Source organism: Neovison vison, chromosome X, assembly GCF_020171115.1.
Source record: "Neovison vison isolate M4711 chromosome X, ASM_NN_V1, whole genome shotgun sequence".
Classification (NCBI taxonomy): Eukaryota; Metazoa; Chordata; class Mammalia; order Carnivora; family Mustelidae; genus Neogale; species Neogale vison.
In genome coordinates this window covers 7,147,685-7,160,594 of record NC_058105.1, presented here as the reverse complement: position 1 = coordinate 7,160,594, position 12,910 = coordinate 7,147,685, and the positions used below count along the sequence as shown (strand labels likewise).

The 12,910-nt window shown below is 37.3% G+C and overlaps 1 protein-coding gene across 3 annotated transcripts in view; it reads left to right on the top strand.

The window, feature by feature from the left end:
• Nucleotides 1–12,910, top strand: part of GABRA3 (gamma-aminobutyric acid type A receptor subunit alpha3) — a 408,152-nt gene that overhangs the window by 53,858 nt on the left and 341,384 nt on the right. Inside the window, exon 1 of one of the 3 annotated variants that reach the window (XM_044235315.1) lies at nucleotides 6,883–6,906. The exons of the other annotated variants lie outside the window; for them this stretch is intronic. The gene's annotated coding sequence lies outside the window, so the exon portion shown is untranslated. Of the gene's footprint in view, nucleotides 1–6,882; nucleotides 6,907–12,910 lie in introns of those variants that run through there. 3 annotated transcript variants of the gene reach the window in all.

Genomic DNA, 12,910 nt, shown 5'->3' with positions numbered 1-12,910 from the left:
ACCACAAGAAAAAGTTCAGAAGGAATTCAAACACCTGGAAGCTAAAGACCACCTTGCTTAAGAATGTTTCAATCAAACAGGAAATCGAAGAAGAACTTAAACAATTCATGGAAATCAATGAGAATGAAAACACTTCCATCCAAGACCTATGGGATACAACGAAGGCTGTCCTGAGGAGGAAATACATAGACATCCAAGCCTCCCTCAGTAAAATAGAAGAATCCAGAATACACAAGATGTCTTTACACCTTAAAGAACTGGAGAATCAACAACAAATTAAGCCAACTCCATACCCAAGAAGGGAAATAATCAAGATTAGAGCAGAGATCAATGAGACAGAAACTAGAGATACAGTAGAATGCATCAATGAAACTAGAAGCTGGTTTTTTTGAAAGAATCAATAAGATTGATAAACCATTGGCCAAACTAATCCAAAAGAAAAGAGAGAAGAGGGGTTCCTAGGTGGCTCAGTGGGTTAAAGCCTCTGCCTTTGGCTCAGGTCATGATCCCAGGGTCCTGGGATCAAGTCCCGCATCGGGCTCTCTGCTCACCAGGGAGCCTGCTTCCCTTCCTCTCTCTCTCTCTGCCTGCCTCTCTGCCTATTGTGATCTCTGTCTGTCAAATAAATAAATAAAGATCTTAAAAAAAAGAAAAGAGAGAAGACCCAAATTATTAAAATCATGAATAAAAATGGAGAGATCATGACTAACACCAAGAAAATAGAAACAATCATCAGCAATTATCAACAGTTATATTTAAATAAGTTAAGCAACCAAGAAGAAATGGATGCCTTTCTGGAAATCTTTAAACTTCCAAAACAGAATCAGGAAGAAATTGACAACCTAAATAGACCAATATCTAGTAATGAGATTGAAGCAGTGATCAAAAACCTCCCCCCAAACGAGCCCAGGACCTGACGGATTCCCTGCAGAATTCTACCAAACCTTCAAAGAAGAAATAATACCTATACTTCTGAAGATCTTTCATAAAATTGAGGCAGAAGGAAAACTTCAAGACTCTTTTTATAAAGCCAGCATTACCCTCATCCCCAGACCAGGCAAAGACCCCACCAAAAAGGAGAATTTCAGACCAATATCCCTGATGAATATGGATGCCAAGATTCTCAACAAGATCCTAATAGGATCCAACAGTACATTAAAAAGATCATCCACCATGACCTGGTGGGATTTATCCCTGTATTGCAAGGGTGTTTCAACATTGGCAAGTCAATCAATGTGATAGAACAAATCAATAGAAGAGAGAAGAACCACATGTCTTCTCAATTGTTGCAGAAAAAGCATTTGACAAAATACAGCATTCATTCCTGATTAAAACCCTTCAATATATAGGGATAGAGGGAACATTCCTCAACTTTATAAAATCTATCTATGAAAACCCCACAGTGAATATGATCCTCAATGGGAAAAAGCTGAAAACCTTCCCTTTGAGATCAGGAACATGACAAGGATGCCCCCTCTCACCACTCTTGTTCAACATAGTATTAAAAGTTCTAACAACAGCAATTAGACAACAAAGAGAAAAAATATTCAAATTGGCAATAAAGAAGTCAAACTCTCTCTCTTCACAGATGACATGATACTTTATATGGAAAACCCAAAAGACTCCATCCCCAAACTACTAAAACTCATACAGCAATTCAGTAATGTGGCAGGATACAAAGTCAATGTACAGAAATTAGTTGCTTTCTTATACACTAATAATAAAAATACAGAAAGGGAAATTAGAGAATAAGTTCCAATTACTATAGCACCAAGAACCATACGATACCTTGGAATAAACCTAACCAAAGAGGTAAAGGATCTACAATTGAGGAACTACAGAACACTCATGAAAGAAATCGAAGAAGACACAAAAAGATGGAAGACCATTCCATGCTCTTGGATCAGAAGAATAAACAATGTTAAAAGGTCTATACTGCCTAGAGCAATCTATACTTTCCATGCCATTCTGATCAAAATGCCACCAGCATTTTTCAGAAAGCTGGAGCAAACAATCCTAAAATTTATATGGAATCAGAAGAGACCCCGAATTGCTAAGGAAATGTTGAAAAAGAAAAACAAAACTGGGGGCATCAAGTTGCTGATTTCAAGCTTTACTACAAGTTGTGATCATCAAGACAGCATGGTATGGACATAAAAACAGACACATAAACCAGTGGAACAGAGTAGAGAACCCAGATATGGACCCTCAACTCTATGGTCAAATAATCTTCGACAAAGCAGGAAAAAATATATAGTAGAAAACAGAGTCTCTTCAATAAACGGTGCTGGGAAGATTGGACGACTATGTACAGAAGAATGAAACTTGACCATTCTCTTACACCATACACAAAGATAAACTTGAAATGGACAAAAGACCTCAACATGAGGCAGGAATCCATCAGAATCCTAGAGGAGAACATAGGCAGTAATCTCTTCGACATCGACCATAGCAACTTCTTTCAAGATATGTCTCCAAATGCAAAGGAAACAAAAGTGAAAATGAATTTTTGGAACTTCATCAAGATCAAAAGCTTCTGTATAGCAAAGAGAACAGTCAACAAACAAGGAGGCAACCCACAGAATGGGAGAAGATACTCTCAAATGACAATACAGACAAAGGGCTGATATCCAAGATCTATAAAAGAACTCCTCAAACTCAACACACACAAAACAGATAATCATGTCAAAAAAATAGGCCGAATATATGAACAGACACTTCTCCCATGAAGAAATACAAATGCCTAACAGACACAAGAAAAAATGTTCATTATCACTAGCCCTCAGGGAGATTCAAATCAAACCACATTGAGAGACCAACTGACACCAGTTAGAATGGCCAAAATTAACAAGTCAGGAAACAGCACGTGTTGGAGAGGATGTGGAGAAAGGGGAACCCTCTTCCACTGTTGGTGGGCATGCAAGTTGGTGCAGCCACTTTGGAGCACAGTGTAGAGATTCCTTAAGAAATTAAAAATAGAACTTCCCTATGACCCTGCAATTGCACTACTGGTTATTGACCCCAAAGATACAGATGTAGTGAAAAGAAGGGCCATCTGTACCCCAATGTTCATAGCAGCAATGGCCACAGTTGCCAATCTGTGGAAAGAATGAAGATGCCCTTCAACAGACGAATGGATAAGGAAGATGTGGTCCATATACACTATGGAGTATTATGCCTCCATCAAAAAGGACGAATACCCAACTTTTGTAGCAACATGGATGGGACTGGAGGAGATTATGCCGAGTGAAATAGGTCAAGCAGAGAGAGCCAATTATCATATGGTTTCACTTACTTGTGCTGCATAAGTAATAGCATGGAGGACATAGGGAGATGGAGAGGAGAAGGGAGTTGGGGGAAACTGGAGGGAAAGACAAACCATGAGAGACTATGGACTCTGAAAAACAATCTGAGAGTTTTGGAGGGGTGGGGGGTGGTAGGTTGGGTGAGCCTGGTGGTGGGTATGGTGCAAGTCATGTATTGCATGGAGCACTGTGTGTGGTGCATAAACAATGAATTCTGGAACACTGAAAAGAAGTTAAAAAATAAAAATTAAAAATAAAAGATTTGTGAAAGGTATTGATATGATAAAATAGTTAAAAATGGAAAGGAAAAATTAAAAAATTAGAATAAGAAAAAAATAAAATTTAAGGACTTTAACTTTGAAGGACTAAAGGATCATGGGAAAAAAGCCATGAATTCTATGTGTTGTTTTCCCCCAGCTTTGGAGTCTCATAGAACACGTCATTAATAAGTGAACTTGGTCTTGGATGGTTGTTCTTGCTGATTTTCTGGGGGAGGAGGCCTGTTGCAGTGATTCTCAATTGCCTTTGCCCAAGGCAGAATTATGTCATCCTTGCCTGGGGCCAGGCTATGTTATCTGCTCCAGTTAGCTCTTGGTAGCTTTTGTTCCCTGAATGCTTTCCGTACATGTTTGGAGGACGGGAATGGATATTGCAGCTTCCTCATTTCCAGCCCTATAGGAGCTGAGAGCCCAGGGCCCCACTCCTCAGTGCACCCTCAGAGAAAAGCAGTTAATCCCTCATGTCTCCCTGGTCTCTGGCCATGGTCTGTGGCTCACCCAGCCTGTGACTGAGTGTTTTTATCTCTGGTGCCCAGCCCTGCTTGGATTCTTCAAACCCAGCAGATTCCTGCAGTGCATTCCCATGCCACTCCTCCCGGGGGAGGAAGGTGAGTCTCCCCAGATTTGCCACTTGTTGGATCCCTGCCAGAAAAGCAGTGGAACAACTGTGCTGCGGATCATGGTTTAAATGATCCCAAACAGAGAGCCCATTCCTTGACTATGTCTCTACAACCAGCTTCCCCTCTCTGACATCTGGGAGCTCTGCCACATTCAAACACCCCTGGTCTTTCTGTGACTCCGCAGGTCTTGAGACCACACTGTCCCTGTTAGGAGCCCACCCACTGCTTAGCCTCTGGAGCAAAGTCCCTCAGTGGAGCAGGCTTCTAAAAGTTTTGATTTTGTGCTCCACTGCTCTCTCACTTGCTGGAAACTGGCCCCTCCCACTATGGTCTGTTTTCCCTGATGTCGCCTCAGATTCACTTCTCTGAATGTCGTATCTTCTGGAAAGCAGTTGATTTTTCTGTTCCTAGAATTGTTATTCTCTTCTCTCTCCTGTTGTTTGTAGGTGTTCAGAATGGTTTGAGAACTATCTAGCTGAACTCCTGGGACCTGATCATATTTAGGTCTCCTACTTCTTCACAATTTTGCTCCTCCCCAATTTCCTTCCTTTTTAGGAATGAATAATATTCCTGTGTGTGTGTGTGTGTGTGTGTATGTATGTATCACATTTTCTTTGTCCATTTATTTGTCATTGGACATTTAGGTAGTTTCTATATCTTGACTTTTGTGACTAATGCTGCAATGAACATGGGAGTGTATATGTCTTTTCAAGTTAGTATTTTCATTTTTTCAGATAAATATCTGTAAGTGGAATGGCTGAATCACATGTTAGTTTTTTTTTTATGTTTTGAGGAAACTCCATACTCTCTATTGCAGCTGCACCAATTTAAATTCCCACCAGCAGTACACAAGGGTTTTCTCTTCTTTACATCCTTGACAATACTTGTATTAACTAGGCCACAAACTCATCAACTTTATTGTACTATAGTCATACAAGAAGGTTTTTACATGCACTTATTTTTGTTTGTTTGTTTGTAGTTCCTTTGTGTGTGTATGTTTGTAGCTCTTTGCAATTTAACCCCATGTGTAGATTTGTATAACCACTACCACAATCAAGATACAGAACTGTTCAGTCACCACAAAGAAATTCCTTTGTGTTACCCTTTATAGTAGCTCCTACTACTTCCCACCCCATGTCTTTACGTGAAAACAATTGATCTGTTCTCTACAGTTTTGCCAGTTTGATAATACTATATAAATATAATTACAGGGGTGCCTGGATAGTGCATCTGACTTGGTTTTGGCTTAGGGTGACCAGGTACTATTGTGTTTCTGGATTTGTATGTATGAAAGCACCTTGGATAGACTAGTTTTGTTACCTGCAGTTGCTTTCTAGTTTTAAGGATCATGCTGGATTTAGATATGAGATTCTTGAATTTTGAAATAAAGCTGAATTGTAGAACTTTTGTGAGGGATGTATGAGTGAGCTGAAGAAGCAGGAAACAGGATTAATGGCTTTGGCTGGAACCAGAACACTCTGGTTTTAAGAACTACATGGTTTTTGTATTTCAGACAGCTATATCAGATTCCTAAATCCCTTAGTGCTGGTTTTTACATGACCTTATCCAAATCTCTCTATCCTGGAGTTTCCACTATTCTCCTAAAATGGTTACCAAGCTGACTCATTGTGAAATTATATTTCTTGTTGATACTCAGTATTTATTCCTAGAGCCTAGGCCAGTCCTGTGCTACATGGAAGGCATCAAGCAATAATTGGCCAAAAAGTACTTTTCCTTGTCACAATCATATATAACTGAATTCTCACCATCATAGTAACTCCTTCAGGAAATACTTTTTAAGTGAGCTGTGGAAATAACACTTAAACAGAAATCAGAAGTCTCTGTCCTCTGTGACACTTATTATTTTGTGACCAAGTAAAAACATCTTTGTGTTTTAGATTATTATTCCTTATACAGGTTAAAAAATTCTTAATAATTCTTAATGTGCTTACCTATCAGGATTATGATAAGAATAAAATCTAATAATAAATGGCAAAATATATCATAAATGTACGATCGAAATCATTGTTACTGTAACTTCATTTACAACCATTTACTGGATGCCCATTATATGGTTTACTCAATTGTATATATAATGTACACAATATGTGTTATATATTATATATTAGTATAATTCATATTATATATATAATTTTTCTCATGAAATCATCACACAGTCCAAAAATAACAGCTATTATTATTTTTTTTCTTTGAGATGAAAATACCAAGTTTATTAGTTTCTATTGATGATACAACAAACTATAGAAAATCTAGCAGTTTAAAAACACACACTTGTTTTTGACTCACAGCTCTGTAGGTCAGAAGTTTGGTCAACTGAGGTGGGTCCTCTGCTTCAGGAGCCTCATAAGGGTGAAATAAAAATGTTAGGGCTGCATTTATTTTTGGAGGCTTTGGTGATATATGTGTTTCCAAGCTCATTCAGATTATTGACCAATATCAGTTCCATGTGGTTGTTGAACTGAGGTACCTGTTTCCTAATTGGCTGTTAGCCAGAGATATTCCTCAGCATCTAGGGCCCACCAGCCTTCCCTGGCAGGCTTCCTCAAAAGCAGCAACAGAGGATTGAGTTACTCTCGTACTTTGAGTCTATTTTGCCTCCTCTTCTCTCTTCCTCTTCTATTCTTAGGAGCCCATGTGATTGCACTGGGATCATCTAGATAACCCAGAATGATCTCTTTTAAGGTCAGTTGATTATTAACTGAATCCATCTGTAAAGTATCTTTGACTATGTAGTGTTAATATATTCTTGGGCCTAATACTAGGGGGTAAAATATCATTGCTACCATACATTTTATTTAATTTTAAATGAACACATTTAATTTTAAAGTCTATATTTTAAACTTAAATTTTGTTAGTTAACATACAAGATGATATTGGTTTCAGGAATAGAATTCAGTGATTCATCACTTACATACAGCACCCAGTGCTCATCACACCAAGTGCCCTTCTTCATGCCCATCACCAATCTGATCCATCCTTCCCCTCCATCAGCCCTCAGTTCTCTATTATTTGGAGTCACTTATGGCTTATTCTTAAAGACAGCTAATAATAAATTATAAATATAAATTATTAAAAAATAAATAATAGAATGTAAATATTTCATACATTTCAAAGTAATGTGTATATATGTGTGTGTTTGTATATATGTGTATCCTCTCTGCTTAAGGGAAAAGATATCCCTTACGAAATTTCTCTGTCCCAGATTTGTACTTCCAATGTTGAGTTTCCCACTGTATGTTATTCATTTTAGCTCTTCAATATAAAAACTTTTATTCCTACTACAGAAGGTGGTGTTGGTCTATCTAATATATTTGTCAAAGAAGTAAACTACCAAGCTTCACGTATATTTTAGATGCTGGGGTTCCAGAGCTTGAAAGTTATTCCTACAGAGTCTTCCTTTCAACTATTCCAGAATTGCCAAACCACTTTTAGCTCTAACTTCTTTCTCTATTCACTAGCATCAATTTTGTTCTCTATTTTTACTGTCTTTTACCCCTGTGAGCCTAATATGCACCCAGAAACCAGAATTCTCTCCCCAACATACAGATATATTTGTTTCCCAACATTCTTCAGCAGTTTTTCTTCTCCAAAAATTAAATCTAAGCTCTTTATAGTGGTTTGCAAGACCATGCATAAATTGGTTGCACTTACTTATTTCTAGCCATCTCCTCTTCCTGTTTTTGTTCCAGAAGTACTGAACAACTTTCATATTTTTCAGCATAGTGTGATCTCTTGTCCCTTTTGATATGTGATAGGAAAATCTTTTTTTTTTTTTTCACTTTGAACTTTTTGAGTTCATTATTCAGGTCTCTGTTTAAATGTTACTTCCTCCATTATATCTTCCTTTATTCCCCCAAACTCTGTTTAAATGTTTTTTTTCCATATTTTTATTACACTCTGTATTTTTGCTATCATTGCACATTTATCATACTTTACTGTAATTTATGGTTCTCCAAGTAAAATATCAACTCCTTGAAGGTGAGCCTCATGTCTATTTTATTAAATTTTGTATGGTTGGGTAAATTGGAAGGGGAGGTGAACCATGAGAGACTATGGACTCTGAAAAACAGTCTGAGGGGTTTGAAGTGGCGGGGGGGTGGGAGGTTGGGGTACCAGGTGGTGGGTATTATAGAAGGCACAGCTTGCATGGAGCACTGGGTGTGGTGAAAAAATAATGATACTGTTTTTCTGAAAATAAATAAATTGGGAGAAAAAAAATTTTGTATGGTCAGAACTTAACATGATTGTGAAATAGTTTGCTCAGAATATGAATAAATGAATAAAACCTGGTGTCTCCTCAAGCACTTACTCTCCTAGTCTGAGTGGGTGTGATGATGCATTTCTATTTTCTTAAGACACAAAAATTGGGACTAGGATTAACCCTTCATAACACTTCTTTGCCCCATCCCTGATCTGAATGGTCTTTACTAGTCTAAGAAGTTTACCTCTTGGGAATTGTGCTCTAACCTGACCAGATGTTAGTTCTCTCTAATCTAACAATCAAAGTTTTATTGTGTCTTCTGAGGCTTTAAAGGTTTTCTTCTTGCAGTATGACAAAATATTGATATATCATCACTATTTACAAAAGCATTTTGGAAATACTTTCCCACACCATGGTTCTTTTTTTTTCTTTTTTTGTTGTGAATGACAGTATTTTATTTATTTATTTAAATTCAATTAGCCAACATAAAAAAACATTAGTTTTTGATGTAATGTTCAATAATTCATTAGTTGCATATCATTTGTGGTTCTGGGTGTATATAACACCCAATGCTCATCACATCATATGCCTTCCTTAATGCCTGTCACCCTCCCTCCCACCTCTCCTTCTGCAACCTTCAGTTTGTTTCCAAGAGTCAAGAGTCTTTCATGGTTTGTCTCCCTCTCTGATTTCTTCTTATTCACTTTTCCCTCTATTCCCCTATGATTCCATGTTCTATTTCTTATGTTCCACATATGAGTGAAACAATATGATAATTATATTTCTCTGATGGACTTATTTTCACATAACATAATTCCCTCCAGTTCCATCAATGTCATTGTAAATGGTAGGTATTCATCTTTCTGATGGCTGAAAAATATCCCATTGTATGTATGAACCACATTTCTTTATCCACTCATCTGCTGAAGGGCATCTCCTTCCACAATTTTGCTGTTGTGGGCATTGCTGCTATACACATTGTTGTTATCAATATTGTTTCACTATATTTTTTATCTTTGGGGTAAATATACAGCAGTGAAGTTCCTGGGTTGTAGGGTAGCTCTATCCTTAAGTTCTTGAGGAACCTTCATACTGTTTTCTAGATTGGCTTTATCAGCTTTCATTCCCACAAACAGTGTAAGAAGGTTTCCCTTTCTCCACCTTCTTGCCAACATTTGTTCCCTGTCTTTTTAATTCTTGCCACTCTAACTGATATAAGGTGGTATCTCATTGTGGTTTTGATTTGTAGTTCCCAGATGACAAGTGATGTGGGACATTTCTTCATGTGTCTGTTACCATTTGTATGTCTTCTTTGGATGAGTGTCTGTTCATGTCTTTTGCCTATTTCTTGACTGGATTATTTGTCTCTTAGGTGTTGGGTTTGAGAAGTTCATTATAGATCTTGGATACCAGCCCTTTATCCATAATGTCATTTGCAAATATCTTCTCCCATTCCGTAGGTTGCCTTTTAGTTTTGTTGACTATTTCCTTTGCTGTGCAGAAGCTTTTTATTTTGATGAAGTCCCAAAAGTTCATTTTTGCTTTTGTTTCCCTTGTCTTTAGAGACACATCTTGCAAGAATTTACTATGGCTGATGTTGAAGATGTTACTGCCTGTGTTCTCTAGGATTTTGATGGATTCTTGACTCACATTTAGGTCTTTCATCCATTTTGAATTTATAGGTCTTTCATACATTTTGAGTTTACCTTTGTGTATGGTGTTAGAGAATGGTCTAATTTCATTCTTCTGCAGTTTTCCCAGCACCATTTATTGAAGAGACTGTCTTTTTTTTATTGGGTGGTCTTTCAGCTTTGTCAAAGATTAGTTGACCACAGAGTTGAGGGTCCATTTCTGGGTTCTCTATTCTGTTCCATTGATCTCTGTGTCTGTTTTAGTACCAATACCATGCTGTTTTGATGATCACAGCTTTGTAATAGGGCTTGAAGTCAGGGATTGTGATAACCCCAGATTTGGATTTCTTTCTCAACATTCCCCTGGTGAGTGGGGGCCTTTTATGGTTCCATAGAAATTATACGATTTTTTGTTCAAGCTCTGTGAGAAACATTGATGATATTTTGATAGAAATTGCAGTGAATGTGTAGATTGCTCTAGGCGGCACAGAAATTTTCACAATGTTTATTCTTCCAATCCACGAGCATGGTATGTTTGTAGACTGAAAGATAACCAAGTTGTGAGAAAAAACCTCAAGCTATTTTCCACTGATGCTGGAGTTTTAGTCTTGTATGATCTGTAATCTAGTTTGCACCTATTCTTTCAGATTGTCTTCTGGGGGAGGGACCTTCTGTGCTGCTTCTTAGGTGTCTTTGCCTAGGCACAGTTGTGCCATCCCTTGCTAGGGGGCTGGGATCACTGTAAGCTGGTCCTCCATGTGGCTTTTGTTTCCTGGAGGCTTTACATGCCTCTTTATAGGACCAGAATAAAAATGGCCATGACCCAATCTCCAGCCCAGAACTAAAGGTCATGGTCCCACCTCTTCAATAAACCATCTGGGGAAAAACAGTCTTCACCTTCGTGTGTGTCAAATTCTGCAGACTCTTGAGCCACACCATAGTTCTTTGCTTCTTTTCTATGTTCCTTCCTATGACCAGCTGATTCCCTTCCATGTTTATTTGCCTATGCACTGTGGTATTATGAGCATACAATGTGATTGTATGCTTTTATACTGAGGGCCACCTACTCCTGCACTCCTGCACCATAACCATTTGCTTATGCACCATAGCTATCTGAACTTGCATTTCCATGTACTTTGGCTGCCTGTTCATGAATTTTTTTTTTAGTTAAGCTTGTCTACTTCCACTTAAGGACAATCTGCTCCATTACTATAGTTATTTGCTTCTGCATTATGGCTCTCTCTGTGAAATTATGGACTTAGGTTCATGTATCATGATTGTTTCATTATAATTATCTGATTCCATATAGTCAATAACATTGTAGTAACATTGTATGGTGACAGATGGTGACTACACTGACTCTGGTGAGCTGTGCCTAATGCATAGTATTGTTGAATCACTGTGTTATATGCATGAAATTAATAAATTATTAATGAAATTAATAAATTAATACATTATTGTATGTCAGCTATATTTCAATTAAAAAGAATATAGGAAAATATTTGATTCTACACCTTCACTATGGCCTTTGGTTCTGGTTTCATGCCTTCTGCTACTTCTTTCCTTTTATTCTTTTACCACGGTTATCATTATCAGTAACTTGAATGTTCTTGCATCATAGACATTAAAGCAAACAAATGTCCTCTTGTTATGTAACATGGTCAGCTGTTAATGCATTATAGTCATTTGAATATTCAACACTATAGCCACCTACTACTGTGCTATAAGCACCTTCAGCAGCATGGTGTTCTGAGCATATGCTGAGGTTTATGTGTCATGGCACTCTGAACTTAATCATAGTGTAAGTCATTCCATGACCTTAGCACATGCCATAGTCACCTTGGCATAAATCAGAGGCAACTGATCCTATATTTAAGTTATATCTTAGGTTTTCTTCCCTTGAAGCATACCCTTGCCACTTTAATGTGCGTCTCTATACTTTAGACATTCTTCTCTTCCTTAATCATAAGTATAGCAAGAGCTTATGCACATGAACCTGAACCACAGTCATGATGTCATTATTATGGTTTTTAAACATATGTCAGTTAAATCTGCCCATGTACGACAGTTATTTCAGCACTTACCATGGTCATCTTCTCTTGACATTCTTATTCTTTGGGTAGAGGCAGGGCCTATAACTTCCATGTTATCTATAACTTGCATTTTTGGTAGTTTACCTTAACACTGGCTGTAACATTATATTCTTCTCCTGGAGATTTCTATCACTGTAATATGATTACTAGCTCATGAATCATTTTCTTGATATATTGTATTATTTAAATGTATATATCAATGAAGTCTTCTTGTATACAGTTATGAGATAGATACTTGTAAATGACTACACTCTACTTCTAATAGGTAAATATCAGCACACTTTACTTGACTGATTTATATTCTCTCATATATTATGGCTGACTGATAATATTTGGGGGTTTTCTGAATGGCATTTTGTTCAGGTAGTAAAACTACGGAGAGATATTTTATATATTATGCATTTACTTGTGTGCCATGATATCTCCTTTTGCAAAAATGCCATTTTTAAAGGGTTTCTGTAACAAAGTATAACAAACTGGGTAGCTTAAAACAACAGAAATTATAGAGGGCACAGCTTGCATGGAGCACTGGGTGTGGTGAAAAAATAATGAATACTGTTTTTCTGAAAATAAATAAATTGGGAGAAAAAAAATAAAATGCAAAAAAAGAAAAAAGAAAAAAAAAAGAAATTTGTTTTCTCACAGTTCTTGAAGCTAAAAATCAAAAATCAAGATATTGGTAGGGCTGTACTTCCTCCAAAGGCTCTAGAAGAGGACCTATCCTTGCCTCTTCAAGTTTCTGATAATTGCAGGTATCCTTG